This window comes from Vicugna pacos, chromosome X (assembly GCF_048564905.1).
Source record: "Vicugna pacos chromosome X, VicPac4, whole genome shotgun sequence".
Taxonomy (NCBI): Eukaryota; Metazoa; Chordata; class Mammalia; order Artiodactyla; family Camelidae; genus Vicugna; species Vicugna pacos.
In genome coordinates, this window is record NC_133023.1 from 6,400,596 (window position 1) to 6,415,415 (window position 14,820).

The window sequence follows — 14,820 nt, forward strand, 5'->3', positions numbered from 1 at the left end:
GGAATCCTTGTGAGCAGATAGGAGAGATTTGGAAATTGCTGTCTGGACACGGGACAGGGGAGAATTCGAAATGAGGATAGAGAAGAGATTGAGAAGCAATTATGCAGAGAGAGGAGGAGAGATGTGTTAACATTTGTGAGGAGACAGTAGGTATTTTGGAATACTTAGGCGTAGAGAGGGGATAGCACAGAAGAGAGATTCCGAAATCGTCATCAGGAGATAGGAGAGATTTGGAAATCGTTATGAGGACATAGGAGGAGAGATCTCAAATTAATTAAGAGGAGAGATGAGAGGCGAGAGATTTGGAAATCATTATGAGGAGAAAGGAGAGATTTGGAAATCATTAGGCAGAGAGAGGTTAGAGGAAAGATTTAGAATTGATTATGTGGAGATAGGATGAGAGATCTGGAAACAGTTTTGAGGTGAGAAGAGAGACTGTGGAATACCAAACAGAAGAGAGGCGAGAGCAGAGATTTCCAAATCGTTATGAGGCGAGAGGAGGAAAGAGATGAAAGGAAATACTTATGAAGAGAGATGAGAAAAGAGATATTAGAAATTTCTGAGCACAGCAGATAGAGGAAAGATTTAGAATTAATTATTCAGAGAGAGGAGGGGAGATTTGTAAACATTTGTGAGGAGACAGTAGAGACTTTGGAATACTTATGAGGAGGGAGGTGATAGCGCAGAAGAGAGATTTCGAAATCGTTATGAGAAGATACTAGAGAGCTCAAATTAATAAAACAAGAGATGAGAGGACAAAATTGGAAATCATTATGAGGAGAAAGGAGAGATGTGGAAATCGTTAGGCAGAGAGCGGTTAGAGGAAAGATTTAGAATTGATTATGTGGAGATAGGATGAGAGATCTGGAAACACTTGTGAGGTGAGAAGAGAGACTGTGGAATACTAAACAGAAGAGAGGTGAGAGCAGAGAGCAGAGATTTTGAAATCGTTACGAGGACACAGGAGATGGGAGATTTCGCAATCGGTATGCGGAGAGAGGATAGAGGAGAGATTTAGAATTAATTACGTGCAGATAGGACGAGAGATCTGGAAACAGTTGTGATGAGAGGGGAGAGATAAGAGGAGAGAGGTGAGAGGAGAGTTTTGGGAATCCTTGTGAGCAGATAGGAGAGATTCCAAAATCGTTACCAGAAGATAGGAGAGATTTGGAAATCATTATGAGGACGCAGGAGGAGAGATCTCAAATTAATTAAGAGGAGAGATGAGAGGCGAGAGATTTTGAAATCATTATGAGGAGAAAGGAGACATTTGGAAATCATTAGGCAGAGAGAGTTTAGAGGAAAGATTTAGAATTCATTATGTGGAGGTAGGATGAGAAATCTGGAAACAGTTGTGAGGAGAGGAGAGAGATTGTGGAATAGTAAAGAGAAGAGAGGTGAGAGCAGAGTTTTGGGAATCCTTGTGAGCAGATAGGAGAGATTTGGAAATTGCTGTCTGGACACGGGACAGGGGAGATTTCGAAATAAGGATACAGGAGAGATTGAGAAGCAAGTATGCAGAGAGTGGAGGAGAGATTTGTAAACATTTGTGAGGAGACAGCAGAGATGTTGGAATACTTATCAGGAGGGAGGTGAAAGCAAGTAAGAGAGATTTGGAAATCGTGATGAGGAGATAGGAGGACTGAACTCAAGTTAATTATGAGGAGAGATAAGACAGGAGAGATTTGGAAATCGTTCTGAGGAGAGAGGAGAAAAGAGATAAAAGGAAAGATTAACGAGGAGTGAAGATAGAAGAAAGATTTAGAACTTACTATGTGGAGATAGGATGAGAGATTTCAAAACAGTTCTGAGGTGAGACGAGAGATTGTGGAATACTAAACGGAAGAGAGTTCAGAGGAGAGAGCAGAGATTTTGAAATCGTTATCAGGACACAGGAGATGGGAGATATCGAAATGGTTATGAGGAGAGAGGACAGAGGACAAATTTAGAATTAATTATGTGGAGATAGGATGAGAGATCTGGAAACAGATGTGAGGAGGGGGGAGACATTTGGAATACAAAAGAGAAGAGAGGTGAGACCAGAGAGGAGAGTTTTGGGAATCCTTGAGAGCAGATAGGAGAGATTTGGAAATCGGTATCAGGACACAGGAGACGGGACATTTCGAAATAGTTATGAGGAGACAGGATAGAGGAGAGATTGAGAAGCAATTATGCAGAGAGAGGAGGAGAGATTTGTAAACATTTGTGAGGAGACAGTAGAGATTCTGGAATACTTATGAGGAGGGAGGAGATAGCACAGAAGAGATATTTGGAAATAGCTCTGACAAGATACTAGAGAGCTCAAATTAATTCAAACGAGAGATGAGAGGACAAAATTGGAAATCATTATGAGGAGAAAGGAGAGATTTGGAAATCGTTATGAGGACAGAGGTTAGAGGAAAGATTTAGAATTGATTATGTGGAGATGGGATGAGAGATCTGGAAATAGTTGTGAGGTGAGAGGAGAGACTGTGGAATACCAAACAGAAGAGAGGCGAGAGCAGAGATTTCCTAATCGTTATGAGGCGAGAGGAGAAAAGAGATGAAAGGAAATAGTTATGAAGAGAGATGAGAAAAGAGATATTAGAAATTTCTGAGCACAGCAGATAGAGGAAAGATTTAGAATTAATTATTCAGAGAGAGGAGGGGAGATTTGTAAACATTTGTGAGGAGACAGTAGAGACTTTGGAATACTTATGAGGAGGGAGGTGATAGCACAGAAGAGAGATTTCGAAATCGTTATGAGAAGATACTTGAGAGCTGAAATTAATTCAAACGAGAGATGGAAGGACAAAATTCGAAATCATTATGAGGAGAAAGGAGAGATGTGGAAATCGTTCAGAGGTCACAGGACAGGAGAGATTTAGAAATACGTATGAGGAGACAGGAAAAGGGAGATATAATTAAGTATTTTTGAGAAGAGAGGATACAGGAGAGATTTAGAATTAATACTGCGGAAAGAGGAGGAGAGATGTGTTAACATTTGTGAGGAGACAGTAGGTATTTTGGAATACTTAGGCGTAGAGAGGGGATAGCACAGAAGAGAGATTCCGAAATCGTCATCAGGAGATAGGAGAGATTTGGAAATCGTTATGAGGACATAGGAGGAGAGATCTCAAATTAATTAAGATGAGAGATGAGAGGCGAGAGATTTGGAAATCATTATGAGGAGAAAGGAGAGATTTGGAAATCATTAGGCAGAGAGAGGTTAGAGGAAAGATTTAGAATTGATTATGTGGAGATAGGATGAGAGATCTGGAAACAGTTTTCAGGTGAGAAGAGAGACTGTGGAATACTAAACAGAAGAGAGGTGAGAGCAGAGAGCAGAGATTTTGAAATCGTTGCGAGGACACAGGAGATGGGAGATTTCGCAATCAGTATGAGGAGAGAGGATAGAGGAGAGATTTAGAACTTACTATGTGGAGATAGGATGAGAGATTTCAAAACACTTGTGAGGTGAGACGAGAGATTGTGGAATACTAAACAGAAGAGAGTTCAGAGGAGAGAGCAGAGATTTTGAAATCGTTATCAGGACACAGGGGATGGGAGATATCGAAATGGTTATGAGAAGAGAGGACAGAGGACAAATTTAGAATTAATTCTGTGGAGATAGGATGAGAGATCTGGAAACAGTTGTGAGGAGAGGGGAGAGATTGTGGAATACAAAAGAGAAGAGGGGTGAGAGCAGATAGGAGAGATTTGGAAATCGGTATCAGGACACAGGAGACGGGAGATTTCGAAATACTTATGAGGAGACAGGATAGAGGAGAAATTGAGAAGCAATTATGCAGAGAGAGGAGGAGAGATTTGTAAACATTTTTGAGGAGACAGTAGAGATTCTGGAATACTTATGAGAAGGGAGGTGATAGCACAGAAGAGATATTTGGAAATAGCTATGACAAGATACTAGGGAGCTCAAATTAATTCAAAGGAGAGATGAGAGGACAAAATTGGAAATTATTATGAGGAGAAAGGAGAGATTTGGAAATCGTTATGAGGACAGAGGTTAGAGGAAAGATTTAGAATTGATTATGTAGAGATGGGATGAGAGATCTGGAAATAGTTGTGAGGAGAGGGGAGAGATAAGAGAAGAGAGGTGAGAGGAGAGTTTTGGGAATCCCTGTGAGCAGATAGGAAAGATTTGGAAATTGTTGTCTGGACACGGGACAGGGTATATTTTGAAATACTTACGAGGAGAGAGGATAGAGGAGAGATTGAGAAGCAATTATGTGGAGAGAGGAGGAGAGATTTGTAAACATTTGTGAGGAGGCAGTAGAGATTCTGGAATACTTATGAGGAGGGAGGTGATAGCACAGAAGAGATATTTGGAAATCGTTATGACAAGATACTAGAGAGCTCAAATTAATAAAACGAGAGATGAGAGGACAAAATTGGAAATCATTATGAGGAGAAAGGAGAGATGTGGAAATCGTTATGAGGACATAGCAGGAGAGATCTCAAATTAATTAAGAGGAGAGATGAGAGGCGAGAGATTTGGAAATAATTATGAGGAGAAAGGAGAGATTTGGAAATCATTAGGCAGAGAGAGGTTAGAGGAAAGATTTAGAATTGATTATGTGGAGGTAGGATGAGAGATCTGGAAACAGTTTTGAGGTGAGAAGAGAGACTGTGGAATACTAAACAGAAGAGAGGTGAGAGCAGAGAGCAGAGATTTTGAAATCGTTACGAGGACACAGGAGATGGGAGATTTCGCAATCGGTATGAGGAGAGAGGATAGAGGAGAGATTTAGAATTAATTATGTGCAGATAGGACGAGAGATCTGGAAACAGTTGTGAGGAGAGGGGAGAGATAAGAGAAGAGAGCTGAGAGGAGAGTTTTGGGAATCCTTGTGAGCAGATAGGAGAGATTCCGAAATCGTTATCAGGAGATAGGAGAGATTTGGAAATCGTTATGAGGACATAGGAGGAGAGATCTCAAATTAATTAAGAGGAGCGATGAGAGGCGAGAGATTTGGAAATCATTATGAGGAGAAAGGAGAGATTTTGAAATCGTTATGAGGACAGAGGTTAGAGGAAAGATTTAGAATTGATTATGTAGAGATGGGATGAGAGATCTGGAAATAGTTGTGAGGAGAGGGGAGAGATAAGAGAAGACAGGCGAGAGGAGAGTTTTGGGAATCCCTGTGAGCAGATAGGAAAGATTTGGAAATTGTTGTCTGGACACGGGACAGGGTATATTTTGAAATACTTACGAGGAGAGAGGATAGAGGAGAGATTGAGAAGCAATTATGCGGAGAGAGGAGGAGAGATTTGTAAACATTTGTGAGGAGGCAGTAGAGATTCTGGAATACTTATGAGGAGGGAGGTGATAGCACAGAAGAGATATTTGGAAATCGTTATGAGAAGATACTAGAGAGCTCAAATTAATAAAACGAGAGATGAGAGGACAAAATTGGAAATCATTATGAGGAGAAAGGAGAGATTTGAAAATCGTTATGAGGAGAGAGGTTAGAGGAAAGATTTAGAATTGATTATGTGGAGATGGGATGAGAGATCTGAAAATAGTTGTGAGGTGAGAGGAGAGACTGTGGAATACCAAACAGAAGAGAGGCGAGAGCAGAGATTTCCAAATCGTTATGAGGCGAGAGGAGGAAAGAGATGAAAGGAAATACTTATGAAGAGAGATGAGAAAAGAGATATTAGAAATTTCTGAGCACAGCAGATAGAGGAAAGATTTAGAATTAATTATTCAGAGAGAGGAGGGGAGATTTGTAAACATTTGTGAGGAGACAGTAGAGACTTTGGAATACTTATGAGGAGGGAGGTGATAGCGCAGAAGAGAGATTTCGAAATAGTTATGAGAAGATACTAGAGAGCTCAAATTAATTCAAACGAAAGATGGGAGGACAAAATTGGAAATCATTATGAGGATAAAGGAGAGATTTGGAAATCATTAGGCAGAGAGAGGTTAGAGGAAAGATTTAGAATTGATTATGTGGAGATGGGAAGAGAGATCTGGAAACAGTTGTGAGGTGAGAAGAGAGACTGGAATACTAAACAGAATAGAGGTGAGAGTAGAGAGCAGAGATTTTGAAATCGTTACAAGGACACAGAAGATGGGAGATTTCGCAATCGGTATAAGGAGAGAGGATACAGGAGAGATTTAGAATTAATTACGTGCAGATAGGACGAGAGATCTGGAAACAGTTGTGAGGAGAGGAGAGAGATTGTGGAATAGTAAAGAGAAGAGAGTTGAGAGGAGAGTTTTGGGAATCCTTGTGAGCAGATAGGAGAGATTTGGAAATTGCTGTCTGGACACGGGACAGGGGAGAATTCGAAATGAGGATAGAGAAGAGATTGAGAAGCAATTATGCAGAGAGAGGAGGAGAGATGTGTTAACATTTGTGAGGAGACAGTAGGTATTTTGGAATACTTAGGCGTAGAGAGGGGATAGCACAGAAGAGAGATTCCGAAATCGTCATCAGGAGATAGGAGAGATTTGGAAATCGTTATGAGGACATAGGAGGAGAGATCTCAAATTAATTAAGAGGAGAGATGAGAGGCGAGAGATTTGGAAATCATTATGAGGAGAAAGGAGAGATTTGGAAATCATTAGGCAGAGAGAGGTTAGAGGAAAGATTTAGAATTGATTATGTGGAGATAGGATGAGAGATCTGGAAACAGTTTTGAGGTGAGAAGAGAGACTGTGGAATACCAAACAGAAGAGAGGCGAGAGCAGAGATTTCCAAATCGTTATGAGGCGAGAGGAGGAAAGAGATGAAAGGAAATACTTATGAAGAGAGATGAGAAAAGAGATATTAGAAATTTCTGAGCACAGCAGATAGAGGAAAGATTTAGAATTAATTATTCAGAGAGAGGAGGGGAGATTTGTAAACATTTGTGAGGAGACAGTAGAGACTTTGGAATACTTATGAGGAGGGAGGTGATAGCGCAGAAGAGAGATTTCGAAATCGTTATGAGAAGATACTAGAGAGCTCAAATTAATAAAACGAGAGATGAGAGGACAAAATTGGAAATCATTATGAGGAGAAAGGAGAGATGTGGAAATCGTTAGGCAGAGAGCGGTTAGAGGAAAGATTTAGAATTGATTATGTGGAGATAGGATGAGAGATCTGGAAACACTTGTGAGGTGAGAAGAGAGACTGTGGAATACTAAACAGAAGAGAGGTGAGAGCAGAGAGCAGAGATTTTGAAATCGTTACGAGGACACAGGAGATGGGAGATTTCGCAATCGGTATGCGGAGAGAGGATAGAGGAGAGATTTAGAATTAATTACGTGCAGATAGGACGAGAGATCTGGAAACAGTTGTGATGAGAGGGGAGAGATAAGAGGAGAGAGGTGAGAGGAGAGTTTTGGGAATCCTTGTGAGCAGATAGGAGAGATTCCAAAATCGTTACCAGAAGATAGGAGAGATTTGGAAATCATTATGAGGACGCAGGAGGAGAGATCTCAAATTAATTAAGAGGAGAGATGAGAGGCGAGAGATTTTGAAATCATTATGAGGAGAAAGGAGACATTTGGAAATCATTAGGCAGAGAGAGTTTAGAGGAAAGATTTAGAATTCATTATGTGGAGGTAGGATGAGAAATCTGGAAACAGTTGTGAGGAGAGGAGAGAGATTGTGGAATAGTAAAGAGAAGAGAGGTGAGAGCAGAGTTTTGGGAATCCTTGTGAGCAGATAGGAGAGATTTGGAAATTGCTGTCTGGACACGGGACAGGGGAGATTTCGAAATAAGGATACAGGAGAGATTGAGAAGCAAGTATGCAGAGAGTGGAGGAGAGATTTGTAAACATTTGTGAGGAGACAGCAGAGATGTTGGAATACTTATCAGGAGGGAGGTGAAAGCAAGTAAGAGAGATTTGGAAATCGTGATGAGGAGATAGGAGGACTGAACTCAAGTTAATTATGAGGAGAGATGAGACAGGAGAGATTTGGAAATCGTTCTGAGGAGAGAGGAGAAAAGAGATAAAAGGAAAGATTAACGAGGAGTGAAGATAGAAGAAAGATTTAGAACTTACTATGTGGAGATAGGATGAGAGATTTCAAAACAGTTCTGAGGTGAGACGAGAGATTGTGGAATACTAAACGGAAGAGAGTTCAGAGGAGAGAGCAGAGATTTTGAAATCGTTATCAGGACACAGGAGATGGGAGATATCGAAATGGTTATGAGGAGAGAGGACAGAGGACAAATTTAGAATTAATTATGTGGAGATAGGATGAGAGATCTGGAAACAGATGTGAGGAGGGGGGAGACATTTGGAATACAAAAGAGAAGAGAGGTGAGACCAGAGAGGAGAGTTTTGGGAATCCTTGAGAGCAGATAGGAGAGATTTGGAAATCGGTATCAGGACACAGGAGACGGGACATTTCGAAATAGTTATGAGGAGACAGGATAGAGGAGAGATTGAGAAGCAATTATGCAGAGAGAGGAGGAGAGATTTGTAAACATTTGTGAGGAGACAGTAGAGATTCTGGAATACTTATGAGGAGGGAGGAGATAGCACAGAAGAGATATTTGGAAATAGCTCTGACAAGATACTAGAGAGCTCAAATTAATTCAAACGAGAGATGAGAGGACAAAATTGGAAATCATTATGAGGAGAAAGGAGAGATTTGGAAATCGTTATGAGGACAGAGGTTAGAGGAAAGATTTAGAATTGATTATGTGGAGATGGGATGAGAGATCTGGAAATAGTTGTGAGGTGAGAGGAGAGACTGTGGAATACCAAACAGAAGAGAGGCGAGAGCAGAGATTTCCTAATCGTTATGAGGCGAGAGGAGAAAAGAGATGAAAGGAAATAGTTATGAAGAGAGATGAGAAAAGAGATATTAGAAATTTCTGAGCACAGCAGATAGAGGAAAGATTTAGAATTAATTATTCAGAGAGAGGAGGGGAGATTTGTAAACATTTGTGAGGAGACAGTAGAGACTTTGGAATACTTATGAGGAGGGAGGTGATAGCACAGAAGAGAGATTTCGAAATCGTTATGAGAAGATACTTGAGAGCTGAAATTAATTCAAACGAGAGATGGAAGGACAAAATTCGAAATCATTATGAGGAGAAAGGAGAGATGTGGAAATCGTTCAGAGGTCACAGGACAGGAGAGATTTAGAAATACGTATGAGGAGACAGGAAAAGGGAGATATAATTAAGTATTTTTGAGAAGAGAGGATACAGGAGAGATTTAGAATTAATACTGCGGAAAGAGGAGGAGAGATGTGTTAACATTTGTGAGGAGACAGTAGGTATTTTGGAATACTTAGGCGTAGAGAGGGGATAGCACAGAAGAGAGATTCCGAAATCGTCATCAGGAGATAGGAGAGATTTGGAAATCGTTATGAGGACATAGGAGGAGAGATCTCAAATTAATTAAGATGAGAGATGAGAGGCGAGAGATTTGGAAATCATTATGAGGAGAAAGGAGAGATTTGGAAATCATTAGGCAGAGAGAGGTTAGAGGAAAGATTTAGAATTGATTATGTGGAGATAGGATGAGAGATCTGGAAACAGTTTTCAGGTGAGAAGAGAGACTGTGGAATACTAAACAGAAGAGAGGTGAGAGCAGAGAGCAGAGATTTTGAAATCGTTGCGAGGACACAGGAGATGGGAGATTTCGCAATCAGTATGAGGAGAGAGGATAGAGGAGAGATTTAGAACTTACTATGTGGAGATAGGATGAGAGATTTCAAAACACTTGTGAGGTGAGACGAGAGATTGTGGAATACTAAACAGAAGAGAGTTCAGAGGAGAGAGCAGAGATTTTGAAATCGTTATCAGGACACAGGGGATGGGAGATATCGAAATGGTTATGAGAAGAGAGGACAGAGGACAAATTTAGAATTAATTCTGTGGAGATAGGATGAGAGATCTGGAAACAGTTGTGAGGAGAGGGGAGAGATTGTGGAATACAAAAGAGAAGAGGGGTGAGAGCAGATAGGAGAGATTTGGAAATCGGTATCAGGACACAGGAGACGGGAGATTTCGAAATACTTATGAGGAGACAGGATAGAGGAGAAATTGAGAAGCAATTATGCAGAGAGAGGAGGAGAGATTTGAAAACATTTTTGAGGAGACAGTAGAGATTCTGGAATACTTATGAGAAGGGAGGTGATAGCACAGAAGAGATATTTGGAAATAGCTATGACAAGATACTAGGGAGCTCAAATTAATTCAAAGGAGAGATGAGAGGACAAAATTGGAAATCATTATGAGGAGAAAGGAGAGATTTGGAAATCGTTATGAGGACAGAGGTTAGAGGAAAGATTTAGAATTGATTATGTAGAGATGGGATGAGAGATCTGGAAATAGTTGTGAGGAGAGGGGAGAGATAAGAGAAGAGAGGTGAGAGGAGAGTTTTGGGAATCCCTGTGAGCAGATAGGAAAGATTTGGAAATTGTTGTCTGGACACGGGACAGGGTATATTTTGAAATACTTACGAGGAGAGAGGATAGAGGAGAGATTGAGAAGCAATTATGTGGAGAGAGGAGGAGAGATTTGTAAACATTTGTGAGGAGGCAGTAGAGATTCTGGAATACTTATGAGGAGGGAGGTGATAGCACAGAAGAGATATTTGGAAATCGTTATGACAAGATACAAGAGAGCTCAAATTAATAAAACGAGAGATGAGAGGACAAAATTGGAAATCATTATGAGGAGAAAGGAGAGATGTGGAAATCGTTATGAGGACATAGCAGGAGAGATCTCAAATTAATTAAGAGGAGAGATGAGAGGCGAGAGATTTGGAAATAATTATGAGGAGAAAGGAGAGATTTGGAAATCATTAGGCAGAGAGAGGTTAGAGGAAAGATTTAGAATTGATTATGTGGAGGTAGGATGAGAGATCTGGAAACAGTTTTGAGGTGAGAAGAGAGACTGTGGAATACTAAACAGAAGAGAGGTGAGAGCAGAGAGCAGAGATTTTGAAATCGTTACGAGGACACAGGAGATGGGAGATTTCGCAATCGGTATGAGGAGAGAGGATAGAGGAGAGATTTAGAATTAATTATGTGCAGATAGGACGAGAGATCTGGAAACAGTTGTGAGGAGAGGGGAGAGATAAGAGAAGAGAGCTGAGAGGAGAGTTTTGGGAATCCTTGTGAGCAGATAGGAGAGATTCCGAAATCGTTATCAGGAGATAGGAGAGATTTGGAAATCGTTATGAGGACATAGGAGGAGAGATCTCAAATTAATTAAGAGGAGCGATGAGAGGCGAGAGATTTGGAAATCATTATGAGGAGAAAGGAGAGATTTGGAAATCGTTATGAGGTCAGAGGTTAGAGGAAAGATTTAGAATTGATTATGTAGAGATGGGATGAGAGATCTGGAAATAGTTGTGAGGAGAGGGGAGAGATAAGAGAAGACAGGCGAGAGGAGAGTTTTGGGAATCCCTGTGAGCAGATAGGAAAGATTTGGAAATTGTTGTCTGGACACGGGACAGGGTATATTTTGAAATACTTACGAGGAGAGAGGATAGAGGAGAGATTGAGAAGCAATTATGCGGAGAGAGGAGGAGAGATTTGTAAACATTTGTGAGGAGGCAGTAGAGATTCTGGAATACTTATGAGGAGGGAGGTGATAGCACAGAAGAGATATTTGGAAATCGTTATGAGAAGATACTAGAGAGCTCAAATTAATAAAACGAGAGATGAGAGGACAAAATTGGAAATCATTATGAGGAGAAAGGAGAGATTTGAAAATCGTTATGAGGAGAGAGGTTAGAGGAAAGATTTAGAATTGATTATGTGGAGATGGGATGAGAGATCTGAAAATAGTTGTGAGGTGAGAGGAGAGACTGTGGAATACCAAACAGAAGAGAGGCGAGAGCAGAGATTTCCAAATCGATATGAGGCGAGAGGAGGAAAGAGATGAAAGGAAATACTTATGAAGAGAGATGAGAAAAGAGATATTAGAAATTTCTGAGCACAGCAGATAGAGGAAAGATTTAGAATTAATTATTCAGAGAGAGGAGGGGAGATTTGTAAACATTTGTGAGGAGACAGTAGAGACTTTGGAATACTTATGAGGAGGGAGGTGATAGCGCAGAAGAGAGATTTCGAAATCGTTATGAGAAGATACTAGAGAGCTCAAATTAATTCAAACGAGAGATGGGAGGACAAAATTGGAAATCATTATGAGGATAAAGGAGAGATTTGGAAATCATTAGGCAGAGAGAGGTTAGAGGAAAGATTTAGAATTGATTATGTGGAGATAGGATGATTGATCTGGAAACAGTTGTCAGGTGAGAAGAGAGACTGTGGAATACTAAACAGAAGAGAGGTGAGAGGAGAGAGCACAGATTTTGAAATCGTTACGAGGACAAAGGAGATGGGAGATTTCGAAATCGGTATGAGGAGAGACGATATAGGAGAGATTTAAAATTAATTATGTGCAGATAGGACGAGAGATCTGGAAACAGTTGTGAGGAGAGGGGAGAGATTGTGGAATAGTAAAGAGAAGAGAGGTGAGAGCAGAGTTTTGGGAATCCTTGTGAGCAGATAGGAGAGATTTGGAAATTGTTGTCTGGACATGGGACAGGGTATATTTCGAAATACTTACGAGGAGAGAGGATAGAGGAGACATTGAGAAGCAATTATGCGGAGAGAGGAGGAGAGGTTTGTAAACATTTGTGAGGAGACAGTAGAGATTCTGGAATACTTACGAGGAGGGAGGTGATAGCACAGAAGAGATATTTGGAAATCGTTATGAGAAGATACTAGAGAGCTCAAATTAATAAAACGAGAGATGAGAGGACAAAATTGGAAATCATTATGAGGAGAAAGGAGAGATGTGGAAATCGTTATGAGGACATAGGAGGAGAGATCTCAAATTAATTAAGAGGAGAGATGAGAGGCGAGAGATTTGGAAATAATTATGAGGAGAAAGGAGAGATTTGGAAATCATTATGAGGAGAAATGAGAGATTTGGAAATCGTTAGGAGGACAGAGGTTAGAGGAAAGATTTAGAATAGATTATGTAGAGATGGGATGAGAGATCTGGAAATAGTTGTGAGGAGAGGGGAGAGATAAGAGAACAGAGGTGAGAGGAGAGTTTTGGGAATCCCTGTGAGCAGATAGGAAAGATTTGGAAATTGTTGTCTGGACACGGGACAGGGTATATTTTGAAATACTTACGAGGAGAGAGGATAGAGGAGAGATTGAGAAGCAATTATGTGGAGAGAGGAGGAGAGATTTGTAAACATTTGTGAGGAGGCAGTAGAGATTCTGGAATACTTATGAGGAGGGAGGTGATAGCACAGAAGAGATATTTGGAAATCGTTATGAGAAGATACTAGAGAGCTCAAATTAATTAAAACGAGAGATGAGAGGACAAAATTGGAAATCATTATGAGGAGAAAGAAGAGATTTGGAAATCGTTAGGCAGAGAGAGGTTAGAGGAAAGATTTAGAATTGATTATGTGGAGATGGGATGAGAGATCTGGAAATAGTTGTGAGGTGAGAGGAGAGACTGTGGAATACCAAACAGAAGAGAGGCGAGAGCAGAGATTTCCTAATCGTTATGAGGCGAGAGGAGAAAAGAGATGAAAGGAAATAGTTATGAAGAGAGATGAGAAAAGAGATATTATAAATTTCTGAGCACAGCAGATAGAGGAAAGATTTAGAATTAATTATTCAGAGAGAGGAGGGGAGATTTGTAAACATTTGTGAGGAGACAGTAGAGACTTTGGAATACTTATGAGGAGGGAGGTGATAGCACAGAAGAGAGATTTCGAAATCGTTATGAGAAGATACTAGAGAGCTCAAATTAATTCCAACGAGAGATGGGAGGACAAAATTGGAAATCATTATGAGGAGAAAGGAGAGATGTAGAAATCGTTCAGAGGACACAGGATAGGAGAGATTAGAAATACGTATCAGGAGACAGGAAAAGGGAGATATTATGAAGTATTTATGAGAAGAGAGGATACAGGAGAGATGTAGAATTAATAATGCGGAAAGAGGAGGAGAGATGTGTAAACATTTGTGAGGAGACAGTAGAGACTTTGGAATACTTATGAGGAGGGAGGTGATAGCACAGAAGAGAGATTTCGAAATCGTTATGAGAAGATACTTGAGAGCTCAAATTAATTCAAACGAGAGATGGAAGGACAAAATTGGAAATCATTATGAGGAGAAAGGAGAGATGTGGAAATCGTTCAGAGGTCACAGGACAGGAGAGATTTAGAAATACGTATGAGGAGACAGGAAAAGGGAGATATAATTAAGTATTTATGAGAAGAGAGGATACAGGAGAGATTTAGAATTAATACTGCGGAAAGAGGAGGAGAGATGTGTTAACATTTGTGAGGAGACAGTAGGTATTTTGGAATACTTAGGCGTAGAGAGGGGATAGCACAGAAGAGAGATTCCGAAATCGTCATCAGGAGATAGGAGAGATTTGGAAATCGTTATGAGGACATAGGAGGAGAGATCTCAAATTAATTAAGACGAGAGATGAGAGGCGAGAGATTTGGAAATAATTATGAGGAGAAAGGAGAGATTTGGAAATCATTAGGCAGAGAGAGGTTAGAGGAAAGATTTAGAATTCATTATGTGGAGATAGGATGAGAGATCTGGAAACAGTTTTGAGGTGAGAAGAGAGACTGTGGAATACTAAACAGAAGAGAGGTGAGAGCAGAGAGCAGAGATTTTGAAATCGTTACGAGGACACAGGGGATGGGAGATTTCGCAATCAGTATGAGGAGAGAGGATAGAGGAGAGATTTAGAACTTACTATGTGGAGATAGGACGAGAGATTTCAAAACACTTGTGAGGTGAGACGAGAGATTGTGGAATACTACAGAAGAGAGTTCAGAGGAGAGAGCAGAGATTTTGACAT

General features: G+C 40.4%; 1 protein-coding gene across 1 annotated transcript in view; it reads left to right on the plus strand.

Annotated features, from left to right (window-relative positions):
- LOC107035041 (E3 ubiquitin-protein ligase Midline-1) overlaps positions 1-14,820 on the plus strand; it is a 363,662-nt gene that overhangs the window by 157,284 nt on the left and 191,558 nt on the right. The gene's annotated exons all lie outside the window — the stretch shown is intronic.